The sequence below is a fragment of the Bufo gargarizans genome, chromosome 4 (genome assembly GCF_014858855.1).
Source record: "Bufo gargarizans isolate SCDJY-AF-19 chromosome 4, ASM1485885v1, whole genome shotgun sequence".
Taxonomy (NCBI): Eukaryota; Metazoa; Chordata; class Amphibia; order Anura; family Bufonidae; genus Bufo; species Bufo gargarizans.
The window spans coordinates 454,088,947-454,109,705 of NC_058083.1; the positions used below are offsets into that span (position 1 = coordinate 454,088,947).

Here is a 20,759-nt window from a genome sequence, read left to right on the forward strand (position 1 = left end):
ATGCAAATATCAGTAATTAATATTCATAAATAGGAGGAGCCGTCTATAGATGACTCCGCCTATTTATACCTTGATATAATACAATACGATACTTTCACTATACTTTGCCTTATGCTAATCACTAAACTAGCTGCATGCGCCTTTCTGAACTAACTATCGCCAATAACCACACGTTACACAGATATTAGAAAATAAGATATTTATTAGCACCTAATACATTAAGCATGCAATACACTAATACAGCACTAAATATTAGCAATACTAAACTACACTACACGTTCCCAGATTCCACCCACAAACTAGCTATACCATACACACACAAATATTAGCAGCCCACCCACCTGGTTCTACTTACTGTCCCTATGGGGTACGACGAGGGTTAACGGTGGTCTTGCAGGGGTATATGCAGACCACTGACACAAATACGGTAATAGGGGTGAGGTACAGTGGGGGTGTGGGGTTACACAGCAATATAAGGGTAATCAGGGGTATCAATGTAAGGGTGATCAGGGACACAACAATGTAAGGGTGACCAATAATGAATCAGGGGCACAACGATGCAAGGATTAATCAGGGACCAGGGTACAGCAATGTAAGGGTTAATCAGGGGAAAAAAGGGAGTAGGGGTCTGGATGTAACAAGGGGAGAGATCGTTGGTGGGATAGTGGTGGGGGATCAGGGGTTACAGGGTTAACAAGGGGAGCAATCGTTGGTGGTATAGCGATAGGGGATCAGGGGTTACAGGGTTAACAGGGGGCTGATACTCCGGTTTAGCTGCTAGTTCGTCCAGGGGTTTGCTCGTTCGTCCAGGGATGGTCTCCTTGTGGGGGGCGGCACAGGTCTTCTCCCAAGTGCTGGGGCCGCCGGATATTTGTCCGGCGGCCCGCACTGCCGCACCGCCCATCAGAGACACGTGGGCCGGCGCAGTGAGATGACGTCACTGCGCCGGCCAGTGCATCTCCTGAACGAGCGCATCGGGGCCGCGCTACATGCCAACAGGCGGGAGAAACCTTTGATCTCCCGCCTGTAGCACTCTGCATTCCAGCCAGCGTGATGTTAATTTCGCTGCCGGAATGCGCATAATAGAAGGAGGGAAGGCTTCTCCCTTCCTTCTATCATGCATAATTATCTCCAGCAGCGTTGGAGATAATTACAACAAAGGACTCAGATTCTGTTGAATCTGAGTTCTTTGTAGTCTTCAGGATGACCGGACCTTAGTCCGGTCATTCTGATGCAATCAACCAGATTGCATCTGTGTGAATGCTTGGGGCACATTCACACCGATGCACCTGGTTTCAGGTATAGGGAGGGAGGAATACATATATATATGTATATATATATCATTATCAGGAGGACATATATTATAAGGGGCACAGAAGGGGGCACAGTTATATATATATTACAGACTGAGGGGGCACAGCTATATATATCTTCTAAGAGGGATTATAGATATATATTATCATAAGGGGCCACAGCCATGTATATATTCTAAGGGGGATTATAGATATATATATATTATCATAAGGGGCCACAGCCACATATTCTAAGGGGGCACAGTGTAAAGGAGGCACATATTTCCCACAGGGGCCACCATGAGCCCCTGTGGGTCACCATGGGCAGACATGCGCAGATGCTGGGCACATCTGCGCACATCATCCCATGATGCGGTGGTCAATGTATGCATATATACCATACATGCATGCACATGTTTGCATCCATGCATGGATATACAGTATATGCATTACACATGGTCTGCGGTTGTGAGGCCGGTTGAATGTACTGCCAAATTCTCTGAAACACCATTGGAGACAGCTTATGGTAGAGAAATGAACATTCATTGCACGGGCAACAGTTCTGGTAGACATCCCTGCAGTCAGCATGCCAATTGCACACTCCCTCAAACATTGCAACATCTGTGTCATTGTGCTGTGTGATCAAACTGCACATTTCCGAGTGGCCTATTATTGTGGGCAGTCTAAGGCACACCTGTGCAATATTCATGCTGTCTAATCAGCACCTTGATATGCCACAATATTTGAGAGTAATGGGTCTTTGTGGATGTAGAAAATGTTCAGCTCATGCAAAGTGTTGCGTTTTATATTTTTGTTCAGTATATATATATATATATATATATATTAGGAAATGGACAGCACTTCCAGTAGAAAAACGTGGTTTATTGACCCATGTGGGACAGTGAGGCAACGTTTCGGCTCGGACACAGCCTTTCTCAAGCATGCAACGTTGCCTCACTGTCCCACGTGGGTCAATAAACCAAGTTTTTCTACTGGAAGTGCTGTCCGTTTCCGACGTACCTTTTGTTAATTGGTGCTGCCATCCTTTCCTTTTGTATGTGTATATATATATATAGTCTGAAAAGTACCAAAGCGTTGGCTCGGCTATTCCTGAGAGTCTCATAGAGGTCATTGGAGAGGTGGTCACTCTTGCACAGCTTGCTCTCCATTCACCGATATGGGACGCTTAAACAGTGCATCCTCCATTTACCGCAGTGGGACTTCATATTTTAGCTGAGCGTGCTCGCTTGGTTATTTTTGGAATTCACCTAGCGATGAATGGAGAGCACGCCACAAACCTGTGGCGTGCTCTCCTTTACTTCAAGGGCCCTGTTCTCTAGATAGGAACAGGTCCCAGCCCCTACCTGACATTGATGGCACATCCTAGCGATATGCCATCAGTGTCCCAGATGGGCCAACCCCATTAAAGACCAAAAAATCACCGTACATATACAGCGGTTGTCACAAAGGGGTTGAAGCACATCTGTCACCAAAATATGGTCCTGTTTAAGGGCAGCATGTAGTAGTGATTGGTCTGCAGGGCTGGTAGACCAAATGTGATAATACAACAGCTTCAAAGTTACGAGAGCAAAATACTCATGAAGACAGCAGTCTCCCCATCTCCCCCACCATTTCTTCATCATTGATTGATGGCCGCTCTGTATCTGCCTGTATGCGCCATCACTGTAATCACTTGCATGGCTGACAGAAAGGAGCAGTAGAGTGACAATATTATGGGCGTATGCAGGGCCGTTTCTAGGGGCGGGCGGGACGGGCGGCCGCCCGGGGCGCTGTCAGCAGCAGGGGGCGCCCGTTGAGGTAAAAAAAAAAAAAAAAAAAAAAAAATTTGTTATGAAGGTAATGGATCGGGCGGCCGGCCGGCGGCGCCCCTCATGCTGAGCCTCCTGAGCGGCCGGCTCAGTGCTGCGCAGCCTGCCTGCGCTGCAGACTGCTGAGTTGTTAGTGTAGCGTGGCCGAGCTCTGTTCGGTCCGGCCCGGGGTACAGGAGCATTTGTTTCTTGTACCCGGCCGGACTGAAAGGAAGTGCACACTAAGTGAGCACTTCCTGTCAGCCGGGTACAGGAAACAAAAGCTCCTGTACCACGGAGCGAACAGAGCTCGGCCACGCTACATTAGAGGTGACATTGACAAGGGGGAGGAAATGAGAGTGAGGGGGGGGGGGGGAGTAGAATGAGAGTGACAAGGGGGGGGGAGTAGTAGAATGAGAGTGACAAGAGGGGGGGGGGAGTAGTAGAATGAGAGTGACAAGGGAGGGGGGGGGAGTAGTAGAATGAGAGTGACAAGGGGGGTGGGGGGAGTAGAATGAGAGTGACAAGGGGGGTGGGGGGAGTAGAATGAGAGTGACAAGGGGGGAGAAGAGAGTGACAAGGGAGGGGGGGGGGAGAAGAGAGTGACAAGGGAGGGGGGGGAGAAGAGAGTGACAAGGGAGGGGGGGGGAGAAGAGAGTGACAAGGGAGGGGGGGGAGAAGAGAGTGACAAGGGAGGGGGGGGAGAAGAGAGTGACAAGGGAGGGGGGGGGGGAGAAGAGAGTGACAAGGGAGGGGGGGGGGGAGAAGAGAGTGACAAGGGAGGGGGGGGAGAAGAGAGTGACAAGGGAGGGGGGGGGAGAAGAGAGTGACAAGGGAGGGGGGGGGAGAAGAGAGTGACAAGGGAGGGGGGGGAGAAGAGAGTGACAAAGGAGGGGGGGGGGGAAGAGTGACAAGGGAGGGGGGGGAGAAGAGAGTGACAAGGGAGTCCGCAGAGCCAGACTGCAGCCAGAGACCAGATCATCTAATTGTCCTGGTGGTAAGCAGACAATGCAATATGTGTATTATTTAATTGTTTAGTTATTAATACTACATTTTGCGGACCGCACATTGCCGGCACTAAGAGAATATGCCTATTCTTGTCCGTTATTGGGGACAAGAATAGGACATGTACTATTTTTTTTCAGGTTCGGAATTGCGGATCCGGGTCCGCAATTCCGGATCTGATAAGGGGGGGGGGGGCGGGGGTGCCAATTTTTATCTTGCCTAGGGCGGCAAAAATCCTTGCACCGGCCCTGGTCAGACTTACTGACGTCACGCGCCTGATCCTCCCACTAGGCGGCGCAGGCGCGTGACATACAGTGACTGAGTGAGCGCCGCACTGCCTGCCTGTTACCGCCCGCCCTGAGCCCCTGAGCAGTGCTGATGCCTGCTGTGAGGCGAGTGATGATCTGGGGGGGGCATTAATTACAATGGGGGGGGGGCATTAATTACAATGGGGGGGAATTAATTACAATGGGGGGAATTAATTACAATGGGGGGAATTAATTACAATGGGGGGGCCACTGTGGGAGACATGAAAATGGGGGCCACTGTCACTGTGGGGGACATTAAGTTTAATAAGGATCACTATGGACATTATTTAGAATGGAGGCTGCTGTTGGTGTCATTACTCATTATAACTGTATAATGTCTGACAGGCCTAGTCCTGAGTTATATTACCCTGCCCTGTATAATAATGTACCCATCCCTGATACCACTTAGTTATATTACCCCGCTGGAGTAATATAACTAAGGGGTATCAGGGTACATTATTATACAGGGCAGGGTAATATAACTCAGGACTAGGCCTGTCAGACATTATACAGTTATAATGACATCCACAGCAGCCTCCATTCTAAATAATGTCCATAGTGATCCTTATTAAAAATAATGTCCCCCCACAGGCAGGCAGTGCGGGCGGTCAGCACCGCCGCCCGCACTGCCTGCCTGTCTGTTACCGGGGGGGGGGGGGGAGTTTTTTTGACACTCACCCTGAGAGAAATTTTACCTAGAAACTGCACTGGGCGTATGTAATGGAATGATGTAAAGCTCTATGCACAACTGCCGGATCTGAAGTATAACAGATGGACTCCGTTGACTTACAGTGGGGTCCATGGAAGTTTCGATGTGGTATGCATCACTAAAATGTGAAAGAACCTTTAGCGGAGACCACGATGGAGCCTCTGAGAGCAGTGTAAACTGATTGTGTTAGAAACAGAAGCTACACATCTACAAATGAACTATTTGTTTTCATTTTTTTGCCAAATAGAACGGATATTCCTCACTCGTTCTCCACTAGAGAGCACTGTCACTCTATTCAGATTCACTGTGATGGCTGTTTCAGCAGAGATCATGCACTATGTATGTGTGTTTCGTGTCTTTTAGGCACTCGATACATCAAGAATAGGAAGAACCTCACTTACAGAAACTTCCTTAAAGTGTAATTTTGCTGACAATTTTCTGTTCACAAAAATGTTAACATTTTTTCCACAGATGAATACTACAAGATGGAAACGCACCGAAACTGGACCTGTTAGGCCTCATGCACACAACCGTTGTTTTGGTCTGCATCCAAGCCGCAGTTTTTGCGGCTTGGATGCGGACCCATTAATTTCAATGGGCCGCAAAAGAAGCTCCGTTCCGTGGTCCGCAAAAAAAATATAACCTGTCCTATTCTTGTCCGTGTTGCGGACAAGAATAGGCAGTTATATCAATGGCTGTCCGTGCCGTTCCGCAAGTGGCGGAACGCACACAGACGCCATCCGTGTTTTGCGGATCCGCAATTTGCGGACTGCAAAACACACAACAGTCGTGTGCATGAGGCCTCATACAAATGTCTTGATACCATAAGGCCTCGTGCACACGACCGTTGTGTGCATCCGCGTCCATTCCGTCATTTTTCACAGTTTAGCGGAGGTCCTATTCATTTCTATGGAGCTGTGAAAAAAAAATGATAGTCCTCCGTTTTTTCTCCGCGTCCGTGATCTGTGATTCCAGTCCGTCAAAAAAATATAACCTGTCCTATTCTTGTCAGTGGAAAACGGAGGACAGACCCATTCAAGTCAATGGGTTCGTCAAAAACAACAGATGCACAACTGGTATGTCGTCCGCTTACGTGTCAGTTTTTTTCTACAACCTTCCTTTTTTTTCCCCCTGTCAGATAAAAAAAAAAGAAGGCACAAGGAAACACAACTGAAGCAAAATCGGACACGGACCACTGAAGCCAAATCACTGACAAAAAAAAAAACACTGTCGTGTGCATGAGGCCTAAATGTGATGACATACGTGGAAATGTTTCCAATAAACAAAAAATCTTTTACACTGCACATGTGGTCTCACGTGACGTAATGTCGAAAGATTTAGGGACTAGGCAGTGCTGCACACATTTATTAATATAGTGCTCACCCTCGACATTTTAGAGGCAAATTCATACTGCTTTTAGTGTGAGCATTGTGTATGCACTGAAAATGCTCCTGATACAAACAGTCTATTCACATTATTATCACAACTTGCTACTTTAGACGTTGGCTCATGAAGGAGGTCACGTGTGGTGAGCTGGCTCGGTGAGTATATAAGGTGTGTGATAGTCTGTCTGCACACATGTTCCTCACTGCTGTCATGGGGAAAAGGGGCGATTTAGCAGTTGCAAAATGGGATGAATATTAGCTTCCAGGCAACGGGTGGCAGTATTTTTGAAACTGCGCAGTTTGTAAACTGTTCTCGCGCCTTTGTGGTAATAAAAGAGTGGACTAATGGCACCATTGCATATAAGCAATGAGGAAACGGCAACAACACGGGACATTGACGTGATAGGTGAACGTCGGCTATGGAAGTGCGCAAAGGGAGGACCGACATGCTACAGTCGAGCAACTCACTGCCAGAATGAACCAGGTGCTACCAGACTTGTGTCTAAAGGAACAGTTCAGTGAACCTGTATTGTAAGGATATTTTTTAAGTACTGATTGGTTCTGTCCCTTTAATTCTGTTCCCTTTTATTATTACCATTCTGTGTAATGATGTGCCTTGTAATGTAGTGGGTTAGAGATAGTACCCATCCCTCGTTATGCTAATAAGAACACATTCCTGAGTGATCTCAGAGACATGCGTGGGGTGTTGTCCATATGCACGAAATGGTGACCGGAGTGCCACCCCATATTGCATGTTGCATATTTATTCTGTATGTGATTTGCTTGTGTTATCTCCTATTTAATTACACTTAGTAAATGTATTTATTTACCTAGCCTGCGTAAGTTTATTCATTCTCAAATCTTTTGAATTCACGTTACCTTACAGAACCCTACTGAGTACAGGGTTCAGAAGCAGATAAATGGTCACTGGACCTCTGTTTATGAAGTTGCTTTGGCAGAAAAGGCTTACATTTTTGCGATAGTATCGGAATTGGACCTCTGCTGAATGGCAAAGGTTTCCAATCAGGTTACTCCCTGTAACCTTTGCTGGAAGAACACATGCTGGTGGTGGCAGCATTATGGTCTGGGAAATGTTTTTGTCCGACAAGTCACACGGCTACAAATGTCTGACACTTGATGAGGATGACCAAGACTTCTAAGTACTACCCTAGCTCCCTAATTCCCCAGACTTAAACCCAATTGAGCATCTCTGTGACCACCTTGATTATTGTGTTCTCTCTTTGGATCCTACACCACCACCCTCCAGCAGTTGTGGGGTATTCTGCAGTCAGCATCATCCTAGGTACCTGTGACTACCTACCAGGACCTTATTGAGTTACTCACAGCCCGTCTAGCTGCTATCTGTGCTGCACACGACTGTTACACTGGATATTAGCAGGTGGTTTTATATATACAGTCTTGATCAAAAGTTTAAGACCACTTGAAAAATGGCAAAAAATCATATTTTACATTGTTGGATCTTAACAAGGTTCCAAGTAGAGCTTCAACATGCAACAAGAAGAAATGGGAGTGAGACAAAACATTTTTTGAGCATTCAATTAATTGAAAATAACGATTAAACTGAAACAGGCTGTTTTTCAGCTGATCCAAATTTTAGGACCACATGACTTTAAAAGGCTAAATCTGTACAAAGATGTGGATTCATTGTCATTTTCTGTCAGGTAGTCACACGTTGTGATGGCAAAGGCAAAAAAACTCTCCCTTTTTGAACGTGGTCGGGTTGTTGAACTATATAAGCAGGGTCTCTCACAGCACGCCATCGCTGCTGAGGTGGGACGCAGTAAGACAGTCATTTGGAATTTCTTAAATGATTCTGAGGGTTATGGAACGAAAAAGTCAAGTGGAAGACCCCAAAAAAATGTAATCAGCACTGAGCCGGAGGATCCAATTGGCTGTCCGTCAAGACACTGGACGATCCTCGACCCAAATTAAGGCCCTTACTGGTGCTGACTGCATCCCCATAACCATCAGACGGCATCTAAGACTGAAGGGCTTCAAAAACAAAAAACTTCTTCAAAGACCTCGTCTCCTTGAACGCCACAGAACTGCTCGTTTGGACTTTGCAAGAGAGCACCAAACATGGCCTTTAAAAGGGGAAGAAAGTTTTATTCTCTGATGAGAAAAAATTTAACCTTGATGGTCCTGATGGTTTCCAACGTTTCTGGCATGACAAGCAGATCCCACCTGAGATGTTTTCTACGCGCCACAGTGGAGGGGGCGCCATAATGGTCTGGGGTGCTTTTTCCTTCAGTGGAACAATGGACCTTTAGGAAGTGCAGGGGCGTCAAACGGCCGCTGGCTATGTCCAGATGTTGCAGAGAGCATTCCTCATGACTGAGGGCCCTCGTCTGTGTGGTAACGACTGGGTTTTTCAACAGGACAACGCTACAGTACACAATGCCCGCAGGACAAGGGACTTCTTCCAGGAGAATAACATCACTCTTTTTTGGCCCATCCTGCGTGTTCCCCTGATCTAAATCCAATTGAGAACCTTTGGGGATGGATGGCAAGGGAAGTTTACAAAAATGGACAACAGTTCCAGGCAGTAGATGGCCTTCGTGCGGCCGTCTTCACCACTTGGAGAAATGTTCCCACTCACCTCATGGAAACGCTTGCATCAAGCATGCCGAAACTTTTTGAAGTGATAAACAATAACGGTGGAGCTACTTATTACTGAGTTCATGTTTGGAAGTTGGATTTCTGTTTTGGGAGGTTTTAGTTTTTTGTTTTTTTTTGGAGGTGTGGTCCTAAACTTTTGATCAGCTAAAAAACAGCCTGTTTCAGTTTACTCGTTGTTTTCATTAAATTGAATGCTCAAAAAATGTTTTGCCTCACTCCCATTTCTTCTTGTTGCATGTTGATGCTCTATTTGGAGCCTTGTTAAGATCCAGCCATGCTAAATATGATTTTTTGTCATTTTTCAAGTGGTCTTAAACTTTTGATCAGGACTGTATGTGTGTGTGTAGAAACATATATATATATATATATATATATACACAGTTGCAAGAAAAAGTATGTGAACCCTTTCGAATGATATGGTTTTCTGCACAAATAGGTCATAAAATGTGATCTGATTTTCAACTAAGTCACAACAATAGACAATCACAGTTTGCTTAAACTAAGCACAAATAATTAAATGTTACCATGTTTTTATTGAACACACCATGTAAACATTCACAGTGCAGGTGGAAAAAGTATGTGAACCCTTGGATTTAATAACTGGTTGAACCTCCTTTGGCAGCAATAACTTCAACCAAACGTTTCCTGTAGTTGCAGATCAGACGTGCACAACAGTCAGGAGTAATTCTTGACCATTCCTCTTTACAGAACTGTTTCAGTTCAGCAATATTCTTGGGATGTCTGGTGTGAATTGCTTTCTTGAGGTCATGCCACACCATCTCAATCGGGTTGAGGTCATTTTCTTCTGTTTATGCCATTCTGTTGTTTATTTACTTCTATGCTTTGGGTCGTTGTCCTGTTGCAACACCCATCTTCTGTTGAGCTTCAGCTAGTGGACAGATGGCCTTAAGTTCTCCTGCAAATGTCTTGATAAACTTGGGAATTCATTTTTCCTTCTATGATAGCAATCAGTCCAGGCCCTGACGCAGCAAAGCAGCCCCAAACCATGATGCCCCCACCACAATACTTCACAGTTTGGATGAGGTTTTGATGTTGGTGTGCTGTGCCTCTTTTTCTCCACACATAGTGTTGTGTGTTTCTTCCAAACAACTCAACTTTGGTTTCATCTGTCCACAGAATATATTGCCAGTACTTCTGTGGAACATCCTGGTGCTCTTGTGCAAACTGCAAACTGTAAACGTGCAGCAATGTTTTTTTTGGACAGCAGTGGCTTCCTCTGTGGTATCCTCCCATGAAATCCATTCTTATTTAGTGTTTTACGTATCGTAGATTCACTAACAGGGATGTTAGCATATGCCAGACTTTTGTAAGTCTTTAGCTGACACTCTAGGACACTTCTTCACCTCATTGAGCAATCTGCGCTGTATTCTTGCAGTCATCTTTACAGGACGGCCACTCCTAGGGAGAGTAGCAGCAGTGCTGAACTTTCTCCATTAATAGACAATTTGTCTTACCGTGGACTGATGAACAGCAAGGCTTTTGGAGATACTTTTATAACCCTTTCCAGCTTTATGCAAGTCAACAATTATTAATCATAGGTCTTTTGAGGGCTCTTTTGTGCAAGGCATCATTCACATCAGGCAATGCTTCTTGTGGAAAGCAAACCCAGAACTGGTGTGTGTTTTTTTTATAGGCCAGGGCAGCTGTAACCAACACCTCCAATCTCATCTCATTGATTGTGGACTCCAGAGGAGATTATTACCTCACTCCAATTAACTTTTGGAGATGTCATTAGTCTAGAGGTTCACATACTTTTTCCACCTGCACTGTGAATGTTTACATGGTGTGTTCAATAAAAACATGGTAACATGTAATTCTTTGTGTGTTATTAGTTTAAGCAGACTGTGATTGTCTATTGTTGTGACTTAGATGAAGATCAGATCACATTTTATGACCAATTTGTGCAGAAATCCATATCATTCCAAAGGGTTCACATACTTTTTCTTGCAACTGTATGTATGTGAAACTCGAAAAATTAGAATATCATGCAAAGTTCATTTATTTCAGTAATTCAACTTAAAAGGTGAAACTATATGAGATAGACTCATTACATGCAAAGCAAGATATTTCAAGCCTTTATTTGTTATAATTTGGATGATTATGGCTTACAGCTTATGAAACCCCAAAGTCTCAATTTGAAGGTACCCTTTGCTCAGGGGGTATGGATTAATTAGCTGACTAGAGTGTGACACTTTGAGCCTAGAATATTGAACCTTTTCACTAAATTTAAATTTTAACCCCTTTAGGACACAGCGTTATTTCACCTTAAGGACCAGGCCATTTTTTGCAAATCTGACCAGTGTCACTTTAAGTGGTGATAACTTTAAAACGCTTTGACTTATCCAGGCCATTCTGAGATAGTTTTTTCATCACATATTGTACTTCATGACACAGGTAAAATGAAGTAAAAAAAAAAAATCATTTTTATTTATAAAAAAATACCAAATCTACAAAAACTTTGTAAAAAATTGTATATTTGTAAATTTCCAAGTTTCAATTTTGCTACTTCTATAATACATAGTAATACCTCCAAAAATAGTTATTACTTTACATTCCCCATATGTCTACTTCATGTTTGGATCATTTTGGGAATTATATTTTATATTTTGGGGCTGTTACAAGGCTTAGAAGTTTAACCACCTCCGGACCGCCTAACGCAGATGTGCGGTCCGGAGGTGGCAGCCCTGCGCAGAGTCACGCATATATGCGTCATCTCGCGAGGGCCGGGATTTCCTTTGAACGCGCGCACACAGGCGCGCGCGCTCACAGGAACGGAAGGTAAGCGAGTGGATCTCCAGCCTGCCAGCGGCGATCGCTCGCTGGCAGGCTGGAGATCCGAATTTTTTAACCCCTAACAGGTATATTAGACGCTGTTTTGATAACAGCGTCTAATATACCTCCTACCTGGTCCTCTGGTGGTCCCTTTTGTTAGGATCGACCACCAGAGGACACAGGTAGGTCAGTAAAGTCGCACCAAACACTACACTACACTACACCCCCCCCCCCGTCACTTATTAACCCTTTATGAACCCCTGATCACCCATGAAATCCGAAAGGTGCACTTTGGAATATGTGCCCCTTTGCCCACCTTGGCTGCAAAAAAGTGTCACACATCTGGTATCGCCGTACTCAGGAGAAGTTGGGGAATGTGTTTTGGGGTGTCATTTTACATATACCCATGCTGGGTGAGAAAAATATCTTGGTCAAATGCCAACTTTGTATAAAAAAATTGGAAAAGTTGTCTTTTGCCAAGATATTTCTCTCACCCAGCATGGGTATATGTAAAATGACACCCCAAAACACATTCCCCAACTTCTCCTGAGTACGGCGATACCAGATGTGTGACACTTCTTTGCCGCCTAGGTGGGCAAAGGGGCACATATTCCAAAGTGCACCTTTCGGATTTCACCGGTCATTTTTTACACATTTCGATTGCAAAGTTCTTCTCACACATTTGGGCCCCTAAATTGCCAGGGCAGTATAACTACCCCACAAGTGACCCCATTTTGGAAAGAAGACACCCCAAGGTATTCCGTGAGGGGCATGGCGAGTTCCTAGAATTTTTTATTTTTTGTCGCAAGTTAGTGGAATATGTGACTTTGTAAGAAAAAAATAAAAATAAAAAATCATCATCATTTTCCGCTAACTTGTGACAAAAAATAAAAAGTTCTATGAACTCACTATGCCCATCAGCGAATACCTTAGGATGTCTACTTTCCGAAATGGGGTCATTTGTGGGGTTTTTCTACTGTCTGGGCATTGTAGAACCTCAGGAATCATGACAGGTGCTCAGAAAGTCAGAGCTGCTTCAAAAAGCGGAAATTCACATTTTTGTACCATAGTTTGTAAACGCTATAACTTTTACCCAAACATTTTTTTTTTATCAAAGACATGTAGAACTATAAATTTAGCGAAAAATTTATATATGGATGTCGTTTTTGTCGGATGTAACAAATCGTTACATTTCGATTAATAACAAAAAAAGTAAAAATGTCAGCAGCAATAAAATACCACCAAATGAAAGCTCTATTAGTGAGAAGAAAAGGAGGTAAACTTCATTTGGGTGGTAAGTTGCATGACCGAGCGATAAACGGTGAAAGTAGTGTAGTGCCGAAGTGTAAAAAGTGCTCTGGTCATGAAGGGGGTTTCAGCTAGCGGGGCTGAAGTGGTTAAATCTTGAATTTTTAAGAAATTTTCAAAAATCCAATTTTTAGGGGCCAGTTCAGGTCTGAAGTCACTTTGTGAGGCTTACATAATAGAAACCACACCCCTCAAGCTATTCAAAACTGATTTTACAAATGTCGTTTTGGGCAAATTTTCCATTTTTTCCAGTAACAAAGCAAGGGTTAACAGCCAAACAAAATGCTATATTTACTGCCCCGATTCTGTAGTTTGCAGAAACAACCCATATGTGGCCGTAAACTACTGTACGAGCACACAGTAGGGTGTACAGTGAAAGGTGCGCCATATGGTTTTTGGAAGGCAGATTTTGCTGGACTGGTTTATTTACACCAAGTCCCATTTAAAGCCCCCCTGATGCACCGCTAGAGTAGAAACTCCATAAAAGTGACTTCATCTAAAAAACTACACCCCTCAATGTATGTAAAACTGATTTTATGAACTTTGTTAACCCTTTAGGTGTTGCACAAGAGTTATTGGCAAATGGGGATGAAATTTGAGAATTTAATTTTTTTGCCAAATTTTCGTTTACAGAAACACCCCATATGTGGTCGTACACTACTGTACGGCCACACGGCGGGGTGTAGAGGGAAAGGAGCGTTGTGTGGTTTTTGGAGGGCTGGTTTTTATAGACCGGTTTATTTACACTGTGTCCTGTTTCAAGCCCCCCTGATGCACCCCTGGAGTAGAAACTCCCTAAAAGTGACCCCATCTAAAAAACTACACCCCTCAAGGTATTCAAAACTGATATTACAAGCTATGTTAACCCTTTAGGTGCTCCACAAGAGTTATTGGCAAATGGAGATGAAATTTCCGAATTAAATTTTTTTGCCAAATTTTCAATTTTAACCCATTTTTTCCATTAACAAAGCAAGGGTTAACAGCCAAACAAGACTGTATCTTTATTGCCCGGACTCTGCCGTTTACAGAAACACCCCATATGTGGTCGTACACTACTTCTTCTGTTTATGCTTTGCTACTGTACGGCCACACGGTGGGGTGTAGAGGGAAAGGAGCGCCGTGTGGTTTTTGGAGGGCTGATTTTTATGGACCGGTTTATTTACACTGTGTCCTGTTTCAAGCTCCCCTGATGCACCCCTGGAGTAGAAATTACCTAAAAGTGACCCCATTTTGGAAACTACGGGATAAGGTGGTGGTTTTGTTGGGACTATTTTTAGGGTACATATGATTTTTGGTTGCTCTATATTAAATTTTTTTGAGGTAAGGTTACCAAAAATTGAAATTCTGAAATGTAATCTTCATTTGCCATTAACTGTTGAGGAACACCTAAAGGGTTAATAAAGTTTGTGAAATCAGTATTGAATACCTTGAGGGGTGTAGTTTCTTAGATGGGGTCACTTTTAGGGAGTTTCTACTCTAGGGGTGCATCAGGGGGGCTTCAAAAGGGACATGGTGTCAATAAAAAAGGCCATCAGAATCAGCCTTCCAGAAACCATGTCGGTCCTTTCCTTTTGCGCCCTGCCTTTTAGTGATACAGCAGTTTACAACTACAAATGTGGCGTTTCTGTAAACTGCAGTATTAGGGTAATAAATATTAAGTTTTGTTTGGTTGTTAACCCTTGCTTTGTTACCGGAAAAAATGGATTGAAATGGAAAAGTGCCAAAAATAGCTGTTTTGGCACCATTTAAATATTTTTTTTTTACCGTGTCAATCTGGGGAGTTAGGTCATGGGGTATTTTTATAAAGGCGATTCTTACAGACGCGGCGATACCTAATAAGTCTACTTTTTTACAATTATTTAGGTTTTAGACTGTATTATCCTTTTTGATACCCCAACATTTTTTTGTATCTCTAAAGTCTAAGAGTCATTTTTTTGTTTGTTTTTAGCTGATTGTATAAGCTAGGGGCTCATTTTTTGCGGGATGAGGGGACGGTTTTAACGGCACCATTTTGGGGGCTATATCACTTTTTGATCGCTTCCTATTAAACTTTTTGTTTTTTGTCACCATCACCTCTCAGGATCGCAGGATGGTGATTGGTGGTGTAAAATCACACCACTGATCATCATCCTGTTCTGGGTTATCAGGTCCTCAGAGACCCCGAATAACCCGGAAACGCAGCAAACCGCAGGTCTGACTTGACCTGCGGTTTGCTGCGATCGCCGACATGGGGGGGTCACAGGACCTCCCGGAGCATCTAGCCAAGGTGCCTGCTCAATGATTTGACCAGGTACCAGGTTCCGATCACCGCCCGCCGGTGATCGGAACTATACATGACGTAACGGTACGTCATGTGTCCTTAAGTACCAGGACAACATGCAGTAACGGTACGCCATGTGTCCTGAAGAGGTTAAGCTGCATTAATGCAATTCCTTTAATTTGCATTACTTAAATAAATGGACTTTTGCACGATATTCAAATTTTTCTAGTTTCACCTGTGTGTGTGTGTAGTGTGTGTATCTACATATATATTTATATATATATATATATATATATATATATATATATAGGGGTTTTTTTCTGGCGGAACGCCCCGGAACGGCGTTCCGCCACCTTTTGACATCGCAGCCTGCCATGCTCCAGCATCGCAGGCTGCGATGTATCAGCGGGGAGGGACTGGGAGGAGGAGCTGGGGGCCGGTGCGTTCACTGTGCTCCGGCCCCGCCGCTCCAGTACAGTTATAAAATGTGTAATTCATATAAAAAAGATTCATGCTGCCCCCTCTGTAGTATAACATTCAATATATCCTACTCACAGGGCTACTGTTATATCGTAATGCAGGCCGGCCGGGCAGACGAGCGGCAGCGTGACTCACTGACGTCACGTGCCTGCCCGGCCTACTTTATGAATGAAGCAGGCGGCGCAGGCACGTGACATCAGTCAGTCACGCTGCCGCTCGTCTGCCCGGCCCGCCTGCATTACGGTATTTCAGTAGCCCTGTGAGTAGGATATATTGAATGTTATACTACAGAGGGGGCAGCATGAATCATTATTAATTGAATTACACATTTTATAACTGTACTGGAGCAACAATGGGGGGTCTGTGGATGACACTGTTAAGGGGTGGGGGTGGGGGGGGTCTGTGGGTGGCACTGTTATGGGGTGGGGGGGTCTGTGGATGGCACTGTTAAGGGGGGATCTGTGGGTGGCACTGTTATGGGGTGGGGGGGGGTCTGTAGATGGCACTGTTATAGGATGGGGGGGTCTGTGGATGGCACTGTTATAGGATGGGGGGTGTGTGGATGGCACTGTTATAGGATGGGGGATCTGTGGATGCCATCCCCAGATCCCCCATTAACAGTGCCATCCCCAGATCCCCCATTAACAGTGCCATCCCCAGATCCCCCATTAACAGTGCCATCCCCATCTGGGGGGTTTCTTTGCTGGGCTGGACTTTTATAGCCCCTCCAAATTTTACTTGCATCCCTGTTCTCTGAAGGGGCGGTTTTAGGGGGCGGTCCTAGGGGTGGGTAGGGGCGTGGCCAGGGGAGGGGGGGGGGGGTGAGTTCCACCACCTTTTCTCTGAGAAAAAAAGCCCTGTATGTGTGTGTGTGTATGTATATATATATATATATATATATATATATTGGTACCTGGGGTACTTTTGAGTTTGGACGTTTGTGGACATTTGCCCGTATTGCTGCTATGCAAAGCCATCAACTCGCTACTTAAACTTTTAAGGGTTATCATGCATTGTGATTTATACCGTTGTTTGCACTCGTACTGTTTTACATTGTTGAATTGTATATGATATATCCTGTTCATTTGCACTGTTACTGCACTGAATTGTGGAAAGGGTTAATGCACAGCCAGTTGATACTAAGAGACTTTTGGATTTCAGGATCCTGTAATAATAAAGGTGTTCTAGCCTTTCTTTTCATCAATGAAACTGCTTAATGGTAAAACCGCCAGCTGAAAAGTCAAGATGGTCTCAATAGAGATATTTTAGAAGTACATTAGTAAAATTGGAAGATAAGTCTAGGTTCACGTTTGTGTTCATATTTCCAGTTTTTTTTTCTGTCCTAGAGCACAAAACTGAAAATAAAGGAGCCCCTGATCAGTCACGTGACAGACACCAGTGATGCTTTTCGGACCCCATTGACTTGTAAAGGGGTCTGTAATTTTGTCATGGTGAACATAATTATGATGTCATGGTTTCTGGACAAAATGATGGACTATGCAACAGAGGTTCTGAATGGAGTACCCAATGCAGATTGAGCTGCTAGTGTAGATCAAGAGGGTCAAATATGGATAATGGCAGTGAAGAACTGGATAAACTTCAGATTCTAAATCCCATGTGTAACTATGGCAGGTAAGGAAGGGAACCTGTCATTAACATAATAAAGTGTTAGTGATAGACGTGTTAATTTCAGCAATCTGTCAGCAGGTTTGTACCTATGAAACTGGCTGAGCTGTTGTATGTGCACTTGGCAGCTGAAGGCTTCTGTATTCGTCCCATGTTCATATTTGCCTGCATTGCTGAAAAAAATGTTTTAACATATGCAAATGAGCCGCTAGGAGCAACGGGGGCGTTGCCGTTACAATTAGATGTTCTACTCTGTCTGCAACTGCCCCTGCCTCTGCACTTTTTTTTTTTTTTTTGGGGGGGGGGGGGGGGGGGTTTCAATTACTTTATTGAGCTAAATCTTCAATATAGATGTAGGAGGATCGAACTTTCCTCCTAAAGATAACATGTAAAGACCATATCAAGAACGAGAATTAAACATTGAGTCTCTGTTGTGGTTCTATGTATAGTTGCATCCCGAAAAGACATATGAACTTGGGTTGAGCGGGTCGGTGCAGGCCCACTTAGGTAGATGTTCTGGGAAGGGTGTTCTGGGGCGGGACGGGTGCAGTTCCTTGTTATAGGGGGTGGAATCGTGTTTCCATTAGTGTACTGCTCCGTTTTCGGGTAAATCATTGCTTTCCATTTGTGCCAGATTTTAGTTTGCGCACAGTTCCCATAAGGAGATTTCTTCAAATCTGTAGATCTAGTCTACTTTAAGAGCCCATTGTTCTAGTGATGGAGTGTCCACAGATAGCCAATGTTTCGGGATTAAGAACCTAGCTGCCATTATCAAGTATTTAAACAGTTGTAAATCGGGGTTGATGTAGGTAGATGGATAAAGGTTTAGAAGGGTGGAGAGGGTTGGAACGTGCTCCCGCAAATTTGGTTACTTTTTTGGAAAATTTGCGACCACCATTGGTTGATACTGGGGCATGACCACTAGATGTGGAGGAAGGTGCCTCTTTCTTTCAGGCATCTCCAACAAGTGTAGGAGGCAGACGCCGAGAACATGCAGGTGTTTTATACCATCTTGTGATAATTTTATAGCCATTTTCTTGTAACCTTACGCATCTGGAGGATTTGTGGAGGGAGGAGAGGATTGTCTATTTCTGGATTGTAGAAAGTAATGCCCAAATCTTTTTTCCATTGTCTAATAAAGGCCGGGGTAGTCTTAATTGGAGGAATTCTAAGTCTATTATATAATTGTGATATAGACTTCAGGGGGTTTTGGGGATTGCTAACTAGGCTCTTAAACCATACCTGAGGCCTATATAGGTCTCCTGAGTTATTGTTTTGAGAGATATAGGCTCTCAAAAAGTAAAGAAAGTAAAGGAAATTGGTATGGGGGTGGTTAATATCTAGATTTTGTTTCATGTCTCCCAATTTAAGAACTTGGGAGTCTTGGAAAAGTTCATGTATCTCCATAGTAAAGTGTCTTATTTTGAGGGGGAGGCTGTCGTACATTGCTTTTGGAGCCAAGTGCAGGATGTGCCTAATTTGTAAAAGTGGGGAGGGAAAGGGGGTTGAATATTGCATTTAAACCAGTCCCAAGCTGAGAGAGTGGCTTTAATAAGGGGGGTGGCATGTGTGAGGGCCAGTTGGGTAGTTTTGGAGCCCAGAAGTAAAGCTCTTAAAGAAGAACCTGGCATTGATTATTCTATGGGAACCCAGGATCTGCTTGGGGGCCCCCCAACCAATCAACCACTCTAGCGAGGAGAAGTTAGTTTTGGTAATACCAAGGATGTTAGGATGTTTTTCCTTCCAAACCACAAGAGAATTGGAAGGTCCAAGTTGCTTAATGTCTCTGTGATATTTTTCAGATGGGAGGTATAGTTTAGGGAGAAGAGCTGGTTCGGGTCAGGGCTGATTTTCACTCCCAGATATGTTAAGTATGGCGAGGACCAGTTCAAAGGGGAGCTCTGTTCCAGTTTTTTTCTATGAAGGGCAGAAATGCCTAGACTAATGATCAGGGACTTATTAAGGTTAACTCTAAAATTGGAAATTGAGCTGTAAGTCTCTAAGTGTTGGAAAATCTTAGGGAGAGCAATGTCTGGATTGCTAATTATAATATGCAAATCGTCCGCAAATGCGGCTGTTTTATGGTCTTGGTCTCCTAATATTATTAGTACTTATTCCATGAAGGACCATTTCACTCTATCGAAGGCCTTCTCAGCGAAATAGAGATTGTTTAGAACTCTGGCAGTATTGCCTCTTCCCTCCCTCCCCTTTACAAATCCTACTTGGTCTCTGTGTATCAGAGAGGGTAGGAGTTTTGCGAGTCTATAGGCTAATAATTTGGCCAGGAGTTTAAGGTCTACATTAAGGAGTGAAATGGGTCTATAGTTTTGGGATGAGTGTTTGTATGGGCTTTGGTCATTTCACTAGATAAGGAGTTGCCATCAAATGTGGAATTGAATACTTTGAGTAAAAGGGGAGTTAAGATATCTAGGAATGTGGAGTAGTAAGGGGTTGGGAGGCCATCTGGGCCTGGGCTTTGGGCCTGGGCCTAGGCTAGAGAAGCTAAGAAAATTGTGCTTGGTGGGTTGTGTTGTAAAAGTGAGAAGGGGATACTCATCCTCTTAAAGGTGTTGAAGAGGAACCTTGGACCTTCCTCAATAGCTCCCGGCCTGCTCCAGATGGTGTGCAAATGACCTAGGATAAGAGAGACAACAAAACAGAAACAAAAACAGAAACATAGACTGGGGGTGACCTGAGATGTAGGATACTGAAGAGGTCATTAGGGGGGAGTTTGGTCTAAAACTGTTGGTAGGCCCATCTCCTACCCTTTGTTTTTAAGTGGTGGGTGGGCCGGAGCCGCGGGCAGACACAAATAGGTATAGTCCACAGCTCCGGTCCCCCGGCTCCTTGGGGAAAATTGGAGAACAAGCATCAATATTGGGATAACAATTGTTCCAAGCCATAAGAGATAACTAGGGTCTGAATTGGGTGGGGGGGGGGGGGGGGAGACCTCCTAAAAGGGTTCAGAAAACAGATATGGTTAGGAGAGGGGGTATGGGGTGAGAAGGGAAGGGGAAAGGGGGGAGAGGATGGGCGGGTTTAGGATTGGGGGCTAGAGTGAAGAGGGGAGGCAGGGGGATATTATGAGGAGTAGGGATACTGGTGATTTCTTATCTGAACATTGCAACAATATAGTGGGGTACAA

General features: G+C 44.3%; 1 long non-coding RNA gene across 2 annotated transcripts in view; it reads left to right on the top strand.

Moving 5' to 3' along the window:
- Positions 1-4,067: 4,067 nt before the first annotated feature.
- Positions 4,068-20,759, top strand: part of LOC122935862 — a 30,028-nt gene continuing 13,336 nt past the window's right edge. For both annotated transcript variants that reach the window (XR_006388841.1, XR_006388842.1), the window contains exons 1-2: positions 4,068-4,097; positions 17,335-17,620. This is a non-coding gene — a long non-coding RNA (uncharacterized LOC122935862). The remainder of the gene's footprint in view (positions 4,098-17,334; positions 17,621-20,759) is intronic.